Source organism: Macaca nemestrina, chromosome 2, assembly GCF_043159975.1.
Source record: "Macaca nemestrina isolate mMacNem1 chromosome 2, mMacNem.hap1, whole genome shotgun sequence".
NCBI lineage: Eukaryota > Metazoa > Chordata > Mammalia > Primates > Cercopithecidae > Macaca > Macaca nemestrina.
The window spans coordinates 166,028,942-166,050,770 of NC_092126.1; the positions used below are offsets into that span (position 1 = coordinate 166,028,942).

At 36.6% G+C, this 21,829-nt stretch overlaps 1 long non-coding RNA gene across 1 annotated transcript in view; it reads left to right on the forward strand.

Annotated features, from left to right (window-relative positions):
- LOC139362055 (uncharacterized) overlaps nucleotides 1–21,829 on the forward strand; it is a 350,698-nt gene that overhangs the window by 262,531 nt on the left and 66,338 nt on the right. Inside the window, exon 2 of the long non-coding RNA XR_011620342.1 lies at nucleotides 1–21,829. This exon is cut by the window's right edge and continues 66,338 nt beyond it. This is a non-coding gene — a long non-coding RNA (uncharacterized lncRNA).

Below are 21,829 nucleotides of genomic sequence, written 5' to 3' on the forward strand. Positions count from 1 at the left end.
GTAAGTGAAACCAAGTGTTATAGCACTACAATGGTTACTGGACTCTCTCAACATGTAGTGATTTTCTCCACTGAATATGCCACGGGGAGACTTTTCAATATCTTCCATCACCCCTGTTTGACTTGTGAGTCTTTATCCAGAATTTCTAAATAACCAATAAGTAACCAGGATTAAGAAATATTTAAGTGTTTACATTTATATCGCTATATGATTTTTAGTTATATCTTTAAGGTAAGTGGGCCTATTTAAGTTTTGATTTTAATTTAAAAAAAAAACTGAAAGGAGTATTATTCTCTTTACAGCAATATCCGTGATAAATTTCCATTGAAGAACAATCTTTGATGTGTTTTTCCTTATTTAATTTACATTAAATACATTTTGAGGGGAATCTAAGATATACATCTCTGATTGACTGAAGTACACCTCTCTGTACATGTTAGCGCTTCTCTTTTGTTCCTGTTCCCCTTAAAAGATTGACTCAAAGGTATGAATTGGCGTGGTTCTTGGTGTGCTCTAGAGTGTAGGATATTAAAATACATGGTTTCTTTCCTGTTGCATCATCCAGTTCTACTCTGATGTCAGCATTTTAAAGTTGTAGAAAATGAGTTCTTAGCAGTGCAGTGTTTAGTACAATTTAGTCGGCAAAATGGGAGAAAAATAGTAAAAAGAGGGAAAATAATACTTGGGAACTCTTAAGTATTAGAACAGTGACTTCTCTTAGAAAATTGGCAGTGACTCCTCTTGGCCCCTGGCTGAGTTTGGCCACTCTTTGACTTTTCATACTTAGCAATTCTTCAATTCCTTATCCTGCTTTCCAAAATCAGTTGTTGTTTTTGGTTTTTTTTTTCTACAGAGAATGCATCAGTAATGTTTTATTTTGCTATATTTGCATTTACTCTGGGCATTTCAGATGTTCCAGTGAACATGTGCCACTTGTGTGTAATTTGGTACAGGTACCCCTGTCCTTCACAGACAAGTGACACACCTCCTTATTCATAATAATTATCCTACTGATGGAGCTCATCGAGCCAACCCCTCAGCTCACCTGATGGGGACAGAGGTTTCTGAGGTGGTGCTGATTTCTTGTTTGAATTCAGTCATCAATATCCATGTGTGGAATTATTAATTACAAAGCACAATGGAATGGTGTTAGAGCAAAAGATGGAACAGTTTTACCTGAAGGTCACTGTTGGAATTGGCCCTCTGTGATACATTATTATAAACATTTCCTTGTGTTTAATTGTTGAGTGCCTCACTCAATAATTTAGTATTGTGTGTCAAAATGGGCCTTGCTCTATATGGAAAATGTAGGATGAATGTATTGCTGTGTATAATGTAGTTTCTAAATTCAGAAGTGAAAATGGCCCAAGTATCTCTGCTTTTAAATACACACACACACACGATAGTACTGATGTAAAGAAAGCAACCATAAAATTTTGAATTTGTGTCAGCTCCACTGTAGCACCATGGATTTTATCATAATATTTGTAAAGCACAATACAAAAAGAGCACTAGCCTTAGAGTCGTAAAGTCAGAGCCTTAAACCTAAGTTCTACCTTTTACCATCTTGTGGTATGGAGTCAGGCACTTAATCTTGCTGAGTCTCAATTATTCTTAATATATAAAATGGATATAATGGTAATTATTTTCTGAAGTTATAATGAATATACTGAGAATAAAATTTCATGAAATATTATGTGTAAAAGTCCTGATACATCATAGATTATCAATAAATGGTAGCTGACATGAAGGTGGAGAAGAGAAAAAGAGGAAGAAGTCGGGGGAAAGAATGATGGGATGATGGTGATGGTGGTGGTGGTAGTAATGGTGATGGTAGTGATGTTCTGAGCCTGGAAATATCAATGTCATAGCTCCTTTTAGGCATTGCTTTTGTTGTGTCTTTATGATTTCCATGTAAATGTGAACAACTACCTAACCGAGAATTTTAATTTCCAAACTCTTGATGTTGTTTACAACCATATTATACAAAATAACAGATGGTTTTATTTTTAGACATTAGTCATAGATTCTCTGTAGAAAAGATCCAGTTGTGATTAAGTGTTGCCAAACTGGCTAAGTCTTATGAAGCAACTTTTGGAGTGTGACTGCTGGGATCTCAGCTGGGCTCCTGTATTGCTGCCTGGGCAAGTGAACCAGTGAGTGACCAAAGGAGAGAGTATTTCATGCATGAAAGTAATGAAGTCTTCCCTTCCAGCACTCACTTCTCACCACTGTTTTTAGAGAACTGTGACTTTTTTACCAAGATGAATCTTCATATTTCTGCCATGCTCTCACCTCCACTGTTGGCAAGAAGAGCAATAAGAATCATAGCTAACATTTATATACTGCTTCCTCTGTGCCAGGCACCATTCTAAATGGTTACATGTGTTTATTTAAACTGCACAATAAAAGTTTGAGACAGGCAGGGTTATTGATCGCTTTTTAGATAGGAAACTTAGTTGTAAAATATTTGAGTAATTTTTCCAAAATATTTGATCTTCATGCTTGTGCTCTAAACCACTATGAATATTGACCTTAGATTGAAAGATTAGAAATTTCTTTACCTTTGAGTTAAGCATACCTACTTTGGTGGTATCTTTTTAAATCATAAATATCATCATTATCACAATAATTTTTAACCTCTTACTAAGGATTACATCCCAGGTGATGTGCATACATTACGTAATTGTCCTCCCATAATAACCCCTCAAAGACTATATCTTTTCTATGTTATTTTATAGTTGAAAAAATAGCACTCAGATAAGTGACTCTACAAGACTATGTGATGCCGCTAGAGAGTGGCAGAGTCTGATTTGAAGTCAGATGTACATGACTCCAAGTCTACACCCTTATCTACCATCCCATGCTAACCACTAAACAACATTAAATAGGATATCCTTAGTGCATGGTGTGACTACTTCAGTGGTATATGAGTTGTGGGGACTTTTCCATTTCAGGAATGTGTTCTCTGTGTGGTGTCCCAGCTTGGTGTGGTGTCCCTTTACAGAATAGCTCTGTGACAGAGCCTACGTCCATGTGCCTAGGGCAGTGATGATAAAAGGTACTAGATTTCTTATGGTTGCTGACCGCTCAGTGATGCTGAGCAAGCCTCCATTGGGCAGCTCTACATCCCTGTTTATTTTTTTCCTATATATCAGCGTCATGCAGGTCTATACTAAAACGTATCTGTAATTTGGGTCCATGTCCTGTTTTCACTTCACATAATCTATCCTCTGTAGCAGTTCAGAACATCTGAGAAGCAGAAACTACTTCAAAAATATTCCCATTTTCATCATCACCCAAAAGAACTGCTAAATCCTTACCATCTCCTTTCTTTTGCTTACATTCTCAAAGATACTAGCTATGGACTTATAAGATATGCTTCATACAAGTAGCATTATTAAGTTAATATTTATGCTCCTCTGAATTGTATCATTTGAGTACAAAGCTTTGATACTCGTTAAAACATGTGTTGATTCTTTACACACTTGTTTGAATGAGTTTATAAAGTAATTTCTCAAAATAGACGTTGGTCAGGTCATGGAGAGTGACATCACAGAGGTCCTGGGTATCTGGGGAAATGTAGCAGGCAGGGGTCGTTCTACTGGAAGAACAAGAAGAGAAGACTATAAAGAGGCAGGAGACATTTTGAATAGTAGTCAGTTTCTCCTAGTGCCAATGTGGTTTCTGTCACACTTTCTCTCTTAATGAGTAAGGCGTAAGTTATCTGGTAAAAATTTTCTACTTTCAGAAGTTACATGTATGATGAAATGGTCTGCCTCGGGCTATCTGTATTGATTGTTTTCAGGAAAATATAGAATAAGCTGGGAACATATGTGGTACCCATTACATTCTCTTTTCCAAACCAGATTTATTTGTTTCAAGTTTGTTGGCTTAGGTCAAGGTGGGAGCAGGGGTAGAATAAAATAGATAGTAAGATAGATGGTGTATGTGTTTTCATAACTTTAACACTAAGAAAACAAAAACCTCCAACCAATAATGTAATGTAAGAGTGCTTTTAAAACTGCATAGTGGTTATTTTTATGGGTTTTATCATTTCCCCTCATACTAGAGACTGAAAGGAAGTCCATGGAAACCATGTATAATCACATGAGGAAATACACTGACCAAATCTGAAGAAGTTTGATGTGTAATACTGTCAAGAATTAGAGGAAGAGAAGGAAATTCTCCAATGGTTCTCTGTTCTTATGAAGCAGAATAACGATAAAGTGATTATACGTGGAAATTTCTTCCATAAAAATAATACATTAACCTAAACATTTAAATTGATTTTTGCAGAACTCTTTACACACAAACACATATACACAAAATTCATTTTTCTCTAGTGTTGATGTGGTTAGTACCTAAGACATTTTTGAGAAATTGTATGTTTTATTTAATCTTCACTGATAAAATGTATAGAACGTATTCCAGTTGGTCCATATCCTTCATGATGGGACTTAGAATTGAACTTAGCATTTCAAGCATTGTCTTGCCAGGGCAACTCACGTTTGTGCAAAGAAAAAGTAATTATTCCAGGAACATACAGTAGGTATTATGGCTGTTCCCCAGAAGAGGGTGTTCTTTCAATCACACTTCAAGTTAGGCTGTAGGAGGTAGTAGTCTGGGTTGATACACACGTGCACTGCAATTAGATAGCCGCCATCCATAACCTGTTCCTCCAACTTACCAACTAGATGTCCATGACCTCTTTGTTTTGAGGATTAAGACATAAATTCATGGAAATAGCTCTGATTCCCTCTGAAAAAAAATAGTTAAGTGCCCAAGATACTAGTTTTTATAATTAAACCCCACACAGGATTGTAAAGGAGATTTTCACATACTTTTCAGTGTCTTATCATTACTGCTGGAACTAATGCCGCCATCATTCTATAGGAAAATTATTTCCTCCGGGGCCTTTCTGCTTCTGACAGTGGCGATGGCTCTATAGATTAATTATGGAGCTTTGCTTCCACATGGCACTACATTTTTAGCATTCATATTTCTTCCTGAAGGAAAAGAAATATTTTTGACTCGAGTTTTTAAACTATAATATTTAAGTGCTGGTTTGCGCGATTCATCAAGTGTTTTCATAATCTGGTTACTCTCTTGGACTTGTAGAATTTCAAATTAGGAAGGCTAGAATTGTAAATTACTTTTGTATATACAGGCTGGGCCATATGTGTAAAAAAAAGCAGAAAAAATTAAAGAAATGGCTTAGATTGCTGAAGGGAAATAAAGCATCCACAATTCAGAATTGCTTCAAATTATGTGGCTATTTGGGTTTTAAGTTTTATTCTGAATGCTTCATTTTCTCAAATGCTTATTAGACCACCAAGAGTCTTAGACTTGTGAGCATCTCAGGTCATCTGAACCTAAACTTAAGTGTTATGCAGCTTTATGTGTCATCCTCCTCTAGTGGTGAGCTAGTCTATGTCTGAACACTTCCCTCAAATCCAAGATAGTCTTCATTCTGTCTTTGGATGAATTTATTAGAAAACACTTTCTTCTTTAGACCTATATTCTTGCTTCCGGTATTTGCCAGCCTTGATCTTTTCTCTCCTCTGTGAGACTCTCAGTTGTAGCTTTAAAATTCTCTTCTTGGCTGGGCACGGTGGCTCACGCCCGAAATTCCAGCACTTAGGGAGACTGAGATGGGTGGATCACATGAGGTCAGGATCTGAGACCAGCCTGACCAACATGGTAAAACCCTATATCTACTAAAAATACAAAATTATCCAGGCATGGTGGTGCATGTCTGTAATCCCACCTACTTGGGAGGCTGAAGCAGGAGAATCACTTGAAGTCAGGAGATGGAGGCTGCAGCGAGCTGAGATCGTGCAATTGCACTCCAGCCTGGACCACAAGAGCAAGACTGTCTCAAAAACAAAATAAATAAAGTAGAATGCCATTCTTAAACACTAAACATATTTCTCCCTACCTTTCACGTTCATCAAATGATTGAACTAATGTTATTAATTCTCAATATATCACCTATGTAACTACTCGGAGTCTACTTGAGAACTTCACTAGATACCTACTTCTGCAAAAAGACACAATCTTAGCATTTCATGGAGGGGGAGAGGGCAAACATGCTGTTTCACTTCCGCTAGCAACGTTCTGATTCAATTTTGAATGGGTAAAGTTATGCCAGGACAAAGAGCTGCCGATATTCCTTTTTTCAGAAAAGTATCGCAGGACTGTACTTCTTTTAAAATAGTTTTTGCTTTTGTTTTTCTTAAAGTGATTACCTGTTGTTCTGTCAGGAATGCTCTTTCCCAAAGAAGCTGTGGCTTGCGCATTCATTTCAAATTACAAAAGTAAAAACTGAGAAGAAGAGAGAGAGAAAAGTGAAGCAAAAAGTAGAAGGAAAGAAGAGAGGGAGACAGGAGAAAATGGGAAAAGGAAAAAGAAGAATTAATTGAGATTTATCTTGGATGTAGAACTAACCTAAATTTACTCACAGAGTAAAAAAGATTTAAGAAGAAATAGTCTTGATTCATAATAGGAAGCTGAGAACTTTTTACATGGCAAATAGTGTTCAGAGGGTTTTAAATATATTAATCTTCCTAGTCTTTCCTAAACCCATTGAAGTAAGTTTCAGCATCGGCATCTCTGCAACTGAGGCAGCTGAGATGGAGAGAGGTCAAGTAATTTGCTTCAAATAACTCAGCTAAGAAATGATGGGGCTAGGAATTGAGCCCAGGAAATATTCTTCCAGAGTTTACACTTTTAATAACACCTCCACCAACAACAATAGCTAACACTTACTGGGCATTACTAACTATCAGTTGCTCTTCTAAATATTTAATCTCACAAAAATCTCTCTGGAGCAAGTCAATATTACTATTCCCTATAGGTAAGGAAACAGAGGCATCAATTTTTATTTTTTTATTTTATTATTATTATTTTTTTTTGAGACGGAGTCTCGCTCTGTAGCCCAGGCTGGAGTGCAGTGGCCGGATCTCAGCTCACTGCAAGCTCCGCCTCCCGGGTTCATGCCATTCTCCTGCCTCAGCCTGCCGAGTAGCTGGGACTACAGGTGCCCGCCAGCTCGCCCTGCTAGTTTTTTGTATTTTTTTAGTAGAGACAGGGTTTCACCGCGTTAGCCAGGATGGTCTCGATTTCCTGACCTCGTAATCCGCCCGTCTCGGCCTCCCAAAGTTCTGGGATTACAGGCTTGAGCCACAGCGCCCGGCCGGCATCAATATGTTAAATCACGTACCCACATTCACACATCTAGTTAGTGGTGGCGCTGGGGTTCATATCCAGCCCTGCCACTCTGCTGGAGAGAGAAATTGTTGCCAGGACCTTCAAGATAATGATGGTCTTGTGGATAAAAAGGGTAAGCACCTAAGCACTCAGCATATACTGTACTCCAAAATGGTGTGTGAATATTTAGCCATATATCAGTGAGTAAACATTATCATAATGCACTCTGATTACAAAAGCACAGACAGGACACTGAGTAGTTTATCTGATGAGGGACAATAAGTTTTGTCTTAGAAAGTCTAGATCGAAGATACATAGAGCAGGTAATTCAAAAAGTGAAGGAAGAAAGCAAAGGTTTAAACAGCTTTCATTTTCTAGTCAAGTTGTCTTAAGAAGGAGATAGTTTTGGAATTTGGGGAGAGCAGAATGGCTAATTGAAGTTGAACATGAATCTCTATAGAGCCAGGAACCCTGATAAGTCCTCTACTAAGACATTTTTAGGGTGGTCACCTGATTCCCCTTGCACCTTTCTCTCCTGTTATGTTTAGGCTTTATTTTTATCCCAGTTAGATTTTGAAAAACTGAGTCAGAGAATCAACAATAATGCAGAAATTTTAAATAACAGGTCTTTCTTTCTACCCATCTCCCTCATCCTCAGTCTCAATTTTCCTGACTGACATTAATCCATGGTTACTAAAAAGCTTGCAGTCTCCCAGCTCCCCTACAAGAGAGGGGGCTTTACTATATCTGTAAGTCTTCACTTGGTCAGTGTTGCACTGGACCTGCATCCATAATGTAACTTTCTTATCAGTGCCCCCGCCACTGTCTTTTATGCCTCTTCTTCCCTGTATGCTTGAGTGCAAAACGTAGTTTCTACTTCCTGCTTCCTTTGTGAAGCTCACATCAAACCTCTCCCTCTTTGAATCTACTCTCGCTTTAATTAGCTATACCCAGAATTTTCCACGCCTCTCTGGGGATGGATATCACATTAAATAAAATTGATGTTCTCCGCATGAGTTGCCAGTTTCTTATTTTTCCAAATAAATTTAATAAAATATCCCATTTACTATCACTAAATTTCATGAATGAAAGGGCAGTTTCATTTTCAAAATATAGGAACAACACCATCTCAACATAAAGGAAGGTCCCTTACATTGGAAAGCAATTGCCATCACAAAAATATTTCAAGGTTGTTTTCCTTTATCATCATAGGGCAGCATTTGGAAAATGTTTAGCTAATATACCTGTAGGTATGCTCAGATAAGCATTATAAACTACCTCTCAGCAAAAGTCATTTCTTAAGGATTTGTGCTTGTACATGACTTACCCATATCATTGTTTCCACAGTTCAAAGCAATGAAGTCATAGTCTCACAGATCATTAGTGTTTGGGAGCCATTGAAATCATTAAGTCCTGGTCCTTTTTTCACGTAACTTTAGGGCCATATAATATCCTTTGTAGATTAACCAGAGCTAGTTATTTCTGAGTCTCATTTTTATTTATCCTTACTTTATGCCAGGCCCTATGTTAGACCTGGGGTTTACAAAGAGCACTAAAGTGGCATCTTTGTTCTTGGGTATTCGCTAACTCAACCTCACACCTAGCTACCTGCCTGCCCTCTGGACATCATTATTCCACTACATCTCATAGACAGACTCTCACAGCTGAGCTGAGACTTATTAGCGAGGTGAGGCCCAGGGAACCCTTGAATCAAAGGAAAGAATAATGAAAAATTGCTGAGCATCTACTATACTTAGGCCTTTCACATAGTATATCGGTGTATGTTTTTTGTATTATCAAAAAAACCTTTTGAATAGGTACAGTCTTCAATAATTTACTGATGAGACAGCTATCTAAGAGAAGTTCAGAAATGTGTCACAGGTTTATTAAGGGTAGCCTAAGGACTGTTCTCAAGTTTTGTTTGTCTGATTTCAAAGACCCTGATTTTTTTTTACACATCTAGCTGCCTTTAAGAGAGGATAACACAAAGACCCAATTTGTATACCTAGTGGAAGCTGAGCCACGCTTGATTTCTATTATATCCAACCTTTATGTTTACATGATTATCTTTTGCTCTTACCTTTGGTATTGTTCGCTTGCTGCTATTTGCCTAAAACATCTCCAAGGCTATTTTAAATCAGGATATAGGTTTCAGTTCACATTTTACATCTTCAGTGGAAGCATTCCCTGACCACTCCCCTATATAGTTACCTTCTCATCACTATTCCCTCTGCATGTTTTTTTTACCACTTATTGCAATCTGTAAGTATCTTATACAATTACTTATATTGCTAACATAAAGAGTAGTATCTAGCACAAAATATGCTCTTGATAAATTATTGAAATACATGCATTTTTCAGATAAAATTAGCATTGTTATTTTTTATTAGAATACTGCATCTTTGAAAATTATAAGTATTCTTGTTCTCACAATAGATACATTTCTAAAGAGTTCTATAGTTTTCATGCTTTTAAAAAATAAACCAAAATATGAATTCAAAATTATGTAACACATGTAGCAATTTTAAGAGACCTATAATCCTTAAGCAAAAAAACACCCCTATGTAAATAGCCTTCTTTCAATAATTTACATTTATATGTTTATCTTATAGTAATGTATCTTCCACTTCTCAAAAATGACACATATTTATGATGTCTCAGTTATTAAGGAGAATTATGTATTCAGTTTCCAGTAAGTAATGAACACCTGGATGCAGTTCTCCTCTGCTGTCAGCAGGGGTCTCAAAAAGCCTTTTACCCATCAAAATGTCTATTAAAAATTAGTGAGTTGTTTTGTTGTTAACAAAATGGAACACACATACTCTAAAACTTGTTAAATGCATTTTGTTAAACCTCTGTATCTTGTTTCTAAATGATACACGTTTGGTTTGCTTATGTGCATTGATAACTGTTATTTAATGTTTACCTAGAACTAAGTTGATATGTGTATCTTAACAAGCATCAGAACACAGTGTGAAAATAGGACTGATTTGTGTTTCCAACTAGAGTCCACAAACTTGAGGTTCTTAATGTATTTCCTGTGTTTAAACAAGTCCAAGGAATTACATGAAACTAATAGAATTGGTATAATAACAACCTACAACTCTTCAGTCTAACTCTTTCTAAATTATTCAGTGACTTGTTTGGGAAGCAGCCGATCGCACTTGCCTTGTAGAAAATATTTTCTTCTCCTTTTAGCTCAGTCCCTACAGGGCCTGTCAGGCACAAGAACTGCTTCCCGGATGCCCATAAGCATTGCAATCCTGATTTTGGGAGAGGGTAGCAGAGGTCCCAGCAGCATTTTTCCCTGCCTTCTCTCACTTTTCAATAGTGTTGGCATTTCCCCTCTTCTCTCCATCCTCCAGCAAAAGGTGAGAAACATCTCCGTAGCAGACTACCTCTTCCAGAATTGTTTTCTTCCCATGAACTCACTGATGTTTGCTTGTTGTTCACACTGCCCTCAAGCCCTTTCTTCAAGTTGCCCTATGTTTTCACTCCCATTATCAGTAGAAATTCAAGCTTGCAAATAATCAGCAGAAAAGTTAGCATTTCCAAAGCCCATTTTTACATTCACTTTCATAAGATTTGTGATAAGGAATCCTCCCAAATTAAGTGCTGATTGTTGGTGGTACCCCCCCCCCTCCATTTTACTGTATCTATCTCAAAAATGGATGAAAGGATGGATAGATGAATGGATGGATGGTTAGTTTAAAAATATATACATATGAGTAAATATGCTCATACTACATGTACATATAGATATATGTGAGCATTTAATAAATATATACTATATATGAACACACTGTAGGTGTAAGGTGAATATATGTATACATATTTTAATAACTAGTTTTATCTCTTTATCAACTTGTCCATCTATGTAGTAAAACCTAGGGATGCCAAGAACTGACATTTCTCCCTCTGTGCTGACCATTGAACTAGGTAAGGATGGTCAAAATCCTGCCTTCAAAACCTCATAATTTATCAAACGTTACAAAGTTCAACACACAAAAACCTCATGAGCACTTTCAAAATGATACGTAGCTAAATTCAGACACTGTGTAAAGTGCATATGTGCTGAAAGGAATAAAATAATAACACCATAATGCTAAGGTGGGATTCAGTATATAATAGAAGATATCCCCATGAAAGTGTGTTGTGAGTCCAGTGGGAAAGGAATGGTGTATTAGTCTGTTCTCATGCTTCAATTAAGACATACACAAGAGTTGGTAACTTATAAAAGAAATGTTTAATGGACTTACAGGTCCACATGGCTAAGGAGGCATCACAATCATGGCAGAAGGCAAAGGAGAAGCAAAGGCATGTCTTACATGGTGGCAGGCAAGAGGGCTTTCGCAAGGGAACTCCCATTTATAAAACCATCAGATCTCATGAGACTTATTCATTACCATGAGAAGAGTATGGGGAACCACCCCTGTGATTCAACTATCTCCCACCAAGTCCCTCCCACAACACATGGGAATTCTGGGAGCTACAATTCAAGGTGAGATTTGGATGGGGACGTGGCAAAACCATATCAAATGGGTCAATCAGTTTGTCATAGAAGAAGAACATCCATATATATAGAGAAAAAGGATGCAGCAGGGAAGCAGAAGTTGTGAGAGAAAGCTTAAGGAATGTGAGGAGTCACCTGGCTTGAGTCTCCTAGACTTTCTCCATCTTTGAGAGAATATGGGCTCTGTCTAGTGGATTCCTCGCTTGTGAAGAGCTAATAACTCGGGCAATGCTAATTGAAAAGCATTGTCAAATTCATTCATTCACTTATTCTTTCATTAAATCACTTTCTCCCTTGTTCATTTAACTGTAAGCACATATCAGCCTCTTTTTTTCCATAGGGACTTTGCAAATGCTCTTCCTTCTGTTTAAAATGTTTCTTTCCCCATATTTTATCACATGAGCCGTATTCTCCTGTCTCAGGTCTTATTAATAATAGTTTTAATTCCTCAAAATGGCTTTTCCTGACCAAATTTTATGACAATATCTTGCTCATTTTTCACAGAATCTCAAAACTTTCAGTTATTGATGCATTTTATACAAATTTATTGTCTGTCTTCCCCAGGGGAGTGAAAATGTATGAAAGACGGAATATTTGTTTTCTTTGCTACTATGTGCCCAGGGCCCAGGATGGTGCCTGGAACATAGTAGGCATTCGATAAATATTGATGTTAAGTGGGTGTGTGAGTGAAACTATGTGAGTAAATATGAAGATTCAAACTAAAAAAAGTCTTTTTGCAGAATCAAAAATAAAAATTGAATCTAGATTGAATCTCACCATGTCCAGAAGAACAGTAATTCCAAGTGCTTATATATAAATTATGTTAGGCATTAAAATTGTATATGGTCTGTAGATAAATATTAAAAATACAAATTGATGCATATACTTACAGGGACATCGTTTTCTATTTCTCAGAGGTACAAATAAATATATATGTATGTGTTAAAGAATTATAAGCCTGCTGAGATATTGGAATCAACATTAGAAGATATTAGAATGTCCCTGTCTTGTAAAATTAACATACTCATCTTTAAAATACTCATTTGAATCTACGAGATCCGTCATAATTAACAGCAATATCAGCATCATGAATATTTATTAATTACTTACAAGGAGTTGTACACTGGTTTAGAGGTAATCCCTGCCTATATGGAAATTTGCAAACTATAACAAATGACATTTGTATGGGTGACAAGGTGAATTTCTATGAACCAGCAAACGTCCAACAACAATTAACATATCATTAGATTAGGCCTGTGTTCACACTTCCAGTCTCAATAAATGGTTCGCCTCATTATCTAATGGTTGTTATTGAATATTAATGCTATCTCATGCATCAGAGCAGTTGTTTACTGAAACAAGTAAACTTGTGAGTTGAATATGTGCTTCCTGATTTATTCCCAAGGATAATTTCTATTTTCTACCATGTTATCCTAAAGAAAATCTAAGCTCCATCAGGGCAGAGGATTCACTTATCATGTTCACAGCTATATCTCCATCTCCCACAACTGTGGCTTATAACAAGTTAAGGGCGATACATATGTGTTCAACAAATGATTAAGTTCAGAAATTTTAGTTAAATACTGAGTGCTATTGCATGTCAGACAGTGGGCTAGATACTTTATATTTATTATCTTATCTAATCTTCACTACAAGTCTACAGCTTTGTGATGTTATTATTCCCATCTTACAAATAAGGAAACTGAGTTTTAGAAAGATCCTCTTGCCAAGAGTACACATCCAGTCAATAATGGAGCGAGTTTTTAGCCTCAGGCTCTGTGGCTCCAGAGGTTGTATACCTTCCACCATGCTATTTACACTATCAGGTCAAGAAGCACTTGAAAGTTGATATGGTTGGGATTCATGCACAATAAAGGCTTGGGTTGGATGGTCTCACTATGTTAATATTGTGTGGTAAGTAGGTGAGGTAAGGTATTGTTCAGTAAAGTACCACAGAAGTGTCCATAAAGGCAAAATTAACCATTTTAAAATTCAGCATAACAAAATCCTAGATGTTATGGATACTACATGAGCTGCACTATATGATTTTAAATAAAACACTGTTGGAGAGGAAGAACAACATGGTACTTTATAGAGTATTAGCTGTTAGATCAAAGACTAAATGGATTCTCGGTTCTGTCTCTTATAAGCAGTGTAGCTAAGGTATATTTAGTTTCTGTGTGCCTCAGTATACTTACCTGTATAATGGAGATAGCTGTCACTAATAGCAAAGTAAATATAAAGTGTTACAGTCACTGGCACACACTACATAATAAATTTTGACTATTATAATCATTCATTCTATTCCAGAAATAAGATATGACAAATGTCTTTCCAAGTTCTACGGATAAAAATCTAACTCAAACAATAAATGATGTGTTTCCTGTTTAAAGATACTATGCGCCGGGCTCAGTGGGTCATGGCTGTAATCGCAGCACTTTGGGAGGCCGAGGTGGGCAGATCACAAGGTCAAGAGATCGAGACCATCCTGGCCAACATGGCAAAACCTCGTCTGTACTAAAAATACAAAAATTAGCTGGGTGTGGTGGCATGCGCCTGTAGTCTCAGCTACTCAGGAGGCTGAGGCAGGAGAATCGCTTGAACCTGGGAGGTGGAGGTTGCAGTGAGATGGCAACACTGCACTCCAGCCTGGTGACAGAGCAAGACTGTCAAAAACAAAAAAAAAGATACTGTTTTCTGTGTTCATCTCTAAGTCCCTGTTCATAACTATGTATGGATAGCTTAGTGTTATAACAAACTTTCAATGATAAATTTGGTTTGATCAATACAATTGCCTTTCCTTTCTTAGACTGATGAAATTACTTGATTGTGTGCTTTTTGCAGAGATTTTTTATGTATTTCATTCCCTACAAACTAAAGTGTAGTCAGGAGATACAGAGCTATGATTGGTCCAGTAAAGAATAATGTATTCTTTCATAAACTATATCCCGCATCAAACGTCTCAACTACCATACTACCAATTTTGGATGGAAAGAGCCTAGAATTCAGCCCTCTTTTGTCATCAGAGATACCAACACACTGGGAACAATGCATTTAGCAAGATTTTATTTATAGTAAGATCTCCTCCAAGGAAAACTCCATCTATACCAGCAGTCCCCAACCTGTTTAGCACCAGGGACCAGTTTTGTGGAAGATAATTTTTCCTTGAATGGGAGGGGGGATGGTTTCGGGATTAAACTGTTCCACCTCAGATTATTACACATTAGATAGATTTTCATAAGCAGCATGCAACCTAGATCCCTCTCATGTGCAGTTCACAGTAGGGGTCGCACTCCTATGAGAATCTAATGCCATGGCTGATCTTACAGGAGGTGGAGTTCGGGCGGTAATGCTTGCTCACCTGCTGCTCCACCCACCTCCTGCTGTGTGACTTGGTTACTAACAGGCAATGATCCGGTATTGGATCTGTGTCTCAGGGTTGCGGAATCCTGATCTATAACAATGAAGAAAATTAGATCTTTGTAAATTATATTTTACTCCTATAAAATTGTTGCAACAGCATAGACTTTAAAATTAAGAAAACCAGTATTGTATCTTCTAAAAAATATAGACTTCTTGTTTGCTGCATCTTTTCCACTACTGATCATTGCTATTTTTCCACTCCATATTTATTATTAACATGAAACCATAAACACTTCTTCATATAATAACTTATTCTCCATGAATACTCTTTCAATTAAGTATATGCTTATAATTTGCTTAATCAATCCCGCATGTTAACAATGTACATGTTACACATATACATTTCTTCCTGTTCTTTGTTTTATAAATAACACTACATAAATTTTTGTAAATATACTTGTTTATATATATATGTATTTTAATATACTTCCTGTAGGATGAATTTCTGGGCATGGCCGAAGGGTTTGAAGACTATTTCAAACCTGAATTATAGAGAAAAATATTTTCCCAAGGGAATGCACCAGATTGTCAGTAGCAGTTTACAAATATGCCAGATGTAACATTGCCTTTCTATTATTGAATTATTTCTTTTTCATCCTTTCATTAGTATAAGCTTCTATGCCAGTTTAATATGGACTTCTGTTTGAGGTATCTGGTTTACCATTTTCAATAACTTAATTGTAATTCTTCTTATATAAATTATTCTTTCTTATTAACCTTTTTTCCTTTGGCTATTGATATCTTGATTTTATTTTCTTATTTAAATTGGTGAGACCGTTATATAATATAGATCTTAATCATTTAATTGTGTCTGTTATATTTTTCCATTTTTATACTTTAATTTTTCTTAGAAGTTTAATTTTATGTAGAAAAATAACTTGACTTCTTTCTTTCTTTGGACATTTTAGCAACTCTAAAGTTCTTCCATAGATCTGATAAAAATTGCAAATTCTGCTCTGTTTCTCTTTGAATTTATTTGGATAAATGGTATAAAGTAGGTATCTTCTTTTTTAAGCAAAATACTAAACAATTTCCTCAGCATCATTTATTTAATTACATTTTCTGTACTTACTGTTTTATGATGCTTTCTTTGTCATATATTACATTCTTACATATAATTGGATCTCGTTATATGCCTTTTAAAAACAGGATTTGACCTATATAAAATAACGATGACTGGACATTGCTCCAGGTTGTTGATTGAATGCTTCTACATGGCATCTTCTCTATGGCAGGTTGTTAACATTTTAATGTTTTATAGAAGTGAATTCTTAAAAGAAGATGTTGGTGGGTGCATTGGAAACCTTTTAAAATGGCTATAATTAGCTACTCTGGGAGAATGTTATAGGTCTTGATGGCCCCCTCAGTGGCTGTTCTAGTGGCCTATCCCATTGACTGACAAAAGATTGTAGGAGAATACTTAATGTTGTTTTAATTAACAACTCCGAAAAGAAAATGTCAATTATCTTCCATTTGGCTGAGGCCTATCTTTCCAAATTTTTTTCTTACCCCTTTTCAAATGCTACATAGAAAAACATTTGTTGTATTCCCCCATGGACCTCCATCATCTTCTGGGAGTGAGAACAGTGTTTAGTTTTTATATCCTGAATTAGTGATAATTTTAAGTCTTTAAAAAGAAATTATACTGCCTTTAATATCTACCTAGCAATGGTAAGGACTTAATTTTGTTTCTCAGGAGGTAAAATGGGAAGATATGTCAATCACAGAACATAATAAAACATGCATTAATTTATTTCATGTGGAAAGAAATTATTAATAAAGTTGTCCACAAGAAAAACAGAAAGACAGTAAATGAGTAGAGAGGTCATAACGACACCCCTCTTTCATGTGTATGGTAGTGATAACAGCAGTACTTACCTCTTAAAATCCTTCTAAGCATTAAACACAATGCTGTCATGTCAGTATGACAGCTTTGGCTGTCAGGTGGCTATCATCATCGCTGGTTACGTTATATGTGCATTCGAAGGTCCAGGTGCAGAAAAAGAGGAGGCTATTTCAAGTAGTCATTGTTATCTCTGGGCTTTGGCTCACGCTAATGTCTCTACTCATATTGGAAGAACTAGTTTAGCATTGCAGAAAGTTAAAAAGAAAAGAGTTCTTAAGTTAAGGAGTTTTAAAATTTAATGCAGTATTTATGAGCATACTTTTATCTTTTCCTATGGTCGTACATCAGGTAGTATGTTACTGGTTGAGAGAAAAATGCCACCCTAAGATTTGCTGGTATAATGAAGTCATCCAAATTCTATGATTACCTGCCTTAGCCCATGTCTCCATCACTGACAGATGTCATCCTCCTACTTTTCTTAACCTATGAAAGTCTAGGTACTTATGAGCTGCTAGAGATTCCTCAGTGTACACAACAGTTTGCTTATTACTTAAAAGTCAGAAAGAGGTAGGTGCTTGGGCCCAAAAACAGACACTACTTTAAAATTACCTTTTAGCAATAGGAAAACAGGAATCCCACCCCCTACCTTGGGAAAATGAACAGTTAGAGAATGTAAAAGAAATTACCTGTTCCATTTATAAAAATATAAATAAATTGTATGCATCTAATAATAACTTATACAGATATGCTATTTAAGCATTTTCTATATCTCAGGTGCTGAGGGGAGAATTCTCTATATTAACTGACTTATGTATGTATTATGCATTATGTACATTATGTTATGCATTAGAACAAACTTATGAAGTAGGTACTATTCTTACTGATGAGATACTGAGGCTAACAGTGATTAAGTATAACTTGCCCAAGATGGAACCTCAATTGGACTCAGCAGTCTGATCTCACAGTATCTATTCTTAACCCATACACTTCCTGTTTCTCTGCATTAAAGTAGACTCAGCTCTTGAGGAAGTAAATAAGATCTTTGGGTATAAAGGGCCATGCTTGTGACATTTAGGCTGCCATCCTACTCAGATTTCTCTCAACCTTTCTCTGGAATGACTCAGATCATTCTGAAAAGGGGGAAATAAAGTGCCCTTTTCCATAGTTAAAAAGTAGATACCAGCCAGGGGCTGTGGGTCACGCCTGTAATCCCAGCACTTTGGGAGGCTGAGGTGGGCGGATTATTTAAGGTCACGAGTTCAAGATCAGCCTGGCCAACATAGTGAAACCCCGTCTCTACTAAAAATACAGCAATTAGTCGGGTGTGGCGGTGCATGCCTGTAATCCCAGCTGCGCAGGAGGCTGAGGCACGACAATTGCATGAACCTGGGAGGCGGAGGTTACAGTGAGGCGAGATTGCGCCACTGCACTCCAGTCTGGGCAACAGAGCAGGACTCAATCTCAAAACTAAAAAAAAATAACATAAAATAATAAAAATTAAAAAGTAGATACCATTGTTCATTCTGAAATTTAAAGTTTCTCATTGCACCATCTCATTGCATCCCTAGCCTTCTTGAACATTTCCCAGGATGTGCTCAAATAATTTGCAAGAAATGGCCTCTGTGGTTACTACAATTTTGCATTACACACTCCTTTATCCCTAGATCTGTAGGTAGGTAGGGTTTGCCATCTATACCACTATAACCAAGGTTCATCAGTATAATCTAAACTGCTCTTCTCTCTCTCCCCCCCTCCTTTTCTCTCACTCTCTCTCTTTCTCTCTCTCTCTCTCTCTTTTTTTTTTTTTTTTTTTGTGCCACAGCCAGTTTATTGTGGCCAGCATTTTGTAAGAGCATATGTGTAAGAGCACATCTACTGTTGAATTTATTTTTATGAGGCTGTCAGCATGGGCTGTGCTATGGTTTGAATGTGTCTCCCGAAAAGTGTCTGTTGGTAACTTAATCTCCAATGCAACAGGGGGGTAGGACCTAATGAGAGGTATTTATTTTATGAGTACTCCACCACCATGAATGGATTAATGCCTATTATAAAAGGGCTTGAGGCTGTGAGTTCTACTGCTTGCTCTTTCTCACCCTCTTTTTGCTTTTCCACTATGGGATGATGCAGCAAGAAGGCCATTGCTAGAAGTGGCCCCTTGATCCTGGACTTTTCAGCCTCTAGAAATGTGAACCACATAAATTTCATTCATTATAAATTACTCAGTCTGTGGTATTCTGTGATAGCAGCATAAAATGTTGTAAGCCAGGCTTCAAAAGAAAAAAGAGAGGCCTGAAAAGCAAACCAAGAGTAGGAAAGGGAAAGGGACCCAGAAAAGAGTCTAGGAAAGGAGGAAGGGAGGCCAAAGCTTACGGAGGGGATTTGTGTTTTCACATCTGTTCCTACCAGAAACATGTTCCAGAGTTTTCACACGGGAACATACAGTCTGGTTAATTCTTAAAGGAAGAAGATTAAGGAAATGAAAGTAGATAGGAAAAGAGGAGTGTGAGAAGCATCCACCTTGTTGAACTAATACTTTTTTAATGTTTTCTTTATATTTGTATTTTAATTTACCTGATTTCACACAAGGAACTTAAGTTTAAACTCATCTCTTTTTAAACTACTGAGTTATGATTGACACATGAAAATCTGAACATATTTAATGTAAACTAAATCTGAACATATTTAATGTATACAATTTAATGTATACTATGTAATACAACTTTCATAGTATGTACCTATCACCACAATCCATGCTATAAATATATCCATTCTCTCCAAAAGTTTTCTCCCACCTCGCTTTATTGATTATTAATATAATCAATCAGATTATAAGAGCACTTATCATAAGATCCACTCTTTTAGCAATTTTTTAGTTTACAATGCAGTATTGTTACCTATAGGCACTACGCTGCATGGTAGATCTCTAAGACTTACTTATCTTGCTTAGCTTGAGCTGTTTTTTCCTTCCCTACATGAGACTTATTTTCAGATAAAAAGGCTAGTATTCTAAAAGTGTCTTTGAACCTTTTTTTCCTCTGATACAGACTTAATGAGGTGTTGGGGAAAAGGGACTGACCCCAAAGCATTTGCTCCATTATGTCTTGCCTCATTCCAAGTCCTGACACACACCTCTCTCCTCCAGCCTCGGTGAGGTGAGAGCCACTGAGCTTTTCATACAGCTCCACGGTCAGGAGCTTGTTAGGTTAAGGAATTACTTCTAAAGCTTTTAGGTAAAGGCCTGAAAAAAATCAGCTGCTGTATACAATACCATAGTACAGATTGCTCTTCAACTATGTCCATTCTAACAGGCCAATAATTATTGAGTGATAATGAAATTGCCTTTTCACCATTGCTAAGCATTTGCTGGTATGTGCAGGGACAAGTGACAGTGTGATTATGCATGTGTGGGAACATGGTTTCTGCCTGGGTTATAAATTATATGGGAAAAATATTATGAAGAAAGGTAAGGTTGCATATAGTGATAATAATAATTCACATTGAAATAAAATTGTGGTAGGAGTACAGTAGTTGTCATGATAGTAGCTACTACTATATTTTTTTGAGGGTTTACTGGATCCAAGGACTCAGGGTAGATATTATTCTAATATTACTTTTTGAAATTATAGCAACAAGGAAATTGATAATCAAAAATTCAAGTAACTTGTCTTAGTGATTCATTCAGTCTTTTAATTAGCAAGCCAAAGATTTACATTAGATATGGTCTGATACCAAAATCCATTTCCTCCCTCCTCCCTCCCCAACGTCTAGACTCTACAGGGCTTACCTAAAAATCTCAATAGCACACAAAGAGGAAAGGGGTGACTCAACTGATATTTAGAGAATGTGTGTCATCAAATGTCTTAGCTACTAGCTGGGTGAAATGTAATCCTTCCTTGTCCAGAGGTTTACAAATTTGGGAGAGTCTGTCTAACTCTCCCGATTTGGGGCTGCTGTTGTTTGGAAAGAGGGACATCCTGCAATGGTGCACAGATACAACTTGAAAATAACATGACTGGTAAACTTGTTCACAGTGAAAACAAGCACAATGATTTCCTACTTAAAACAAAACAAACAAAACTTTGCCTCAATTATTTTAACGTTGTTTGTAGTCCTCAGCAGGAAGTAAAGTTTAATTCTCATTAAAATAAGCAAATGTTCAACCTTCCACTGGTTTATATTTCTCATCATCATAAAGTAGGAAATAAGGGTAGGAGGAACACCTGCAAACAATAACAGCTTAGTCCTTTACTAGTCTTTCCTAAACTGTAACAATGCACCAATCTGTGCACAGCTGATATTTCAACTTAGATATTTTTAACACTATATTATATTTAATATGAAACTTGGAAATTATTGTTTTATTTTTAATAGTTTTTCAAATAGTATTCAGATAGCACAACAGAAAACAAGCATGCTCTGTAAAATTTTCATTAATTTACATATATAATCTTTCATGCCAAATTCTCTCTGTAACTATATTAAAAATTAAGTTCAAGTTGATTTTTTATAACTTTATATTTTCATCTGTAGTCTACCAATCACAAACAACCTCTTGGTTTACAACAGCCCACACAGCAGATTTCTGAAAGAAAAGGATGGGCCAAAAGCCTAGTTATATTCATGGCATGTTAGATCATCTTTAAAAGTACTTGTACATTACAAAGGTGGCAACTATTCATTTGAGGGAGGGTTCAGAACACCTAGCGGAGTAAACACACTTTCCATATTTATTTCGTAAAGGAAAATCAGAGTGAGAGCAGCAATTGCTCTTCCCAAAGTCTTCCTAGTAAGAAGGCATGAACATTTAGGTTACTGAATTTCTTTGACTGTCCCAA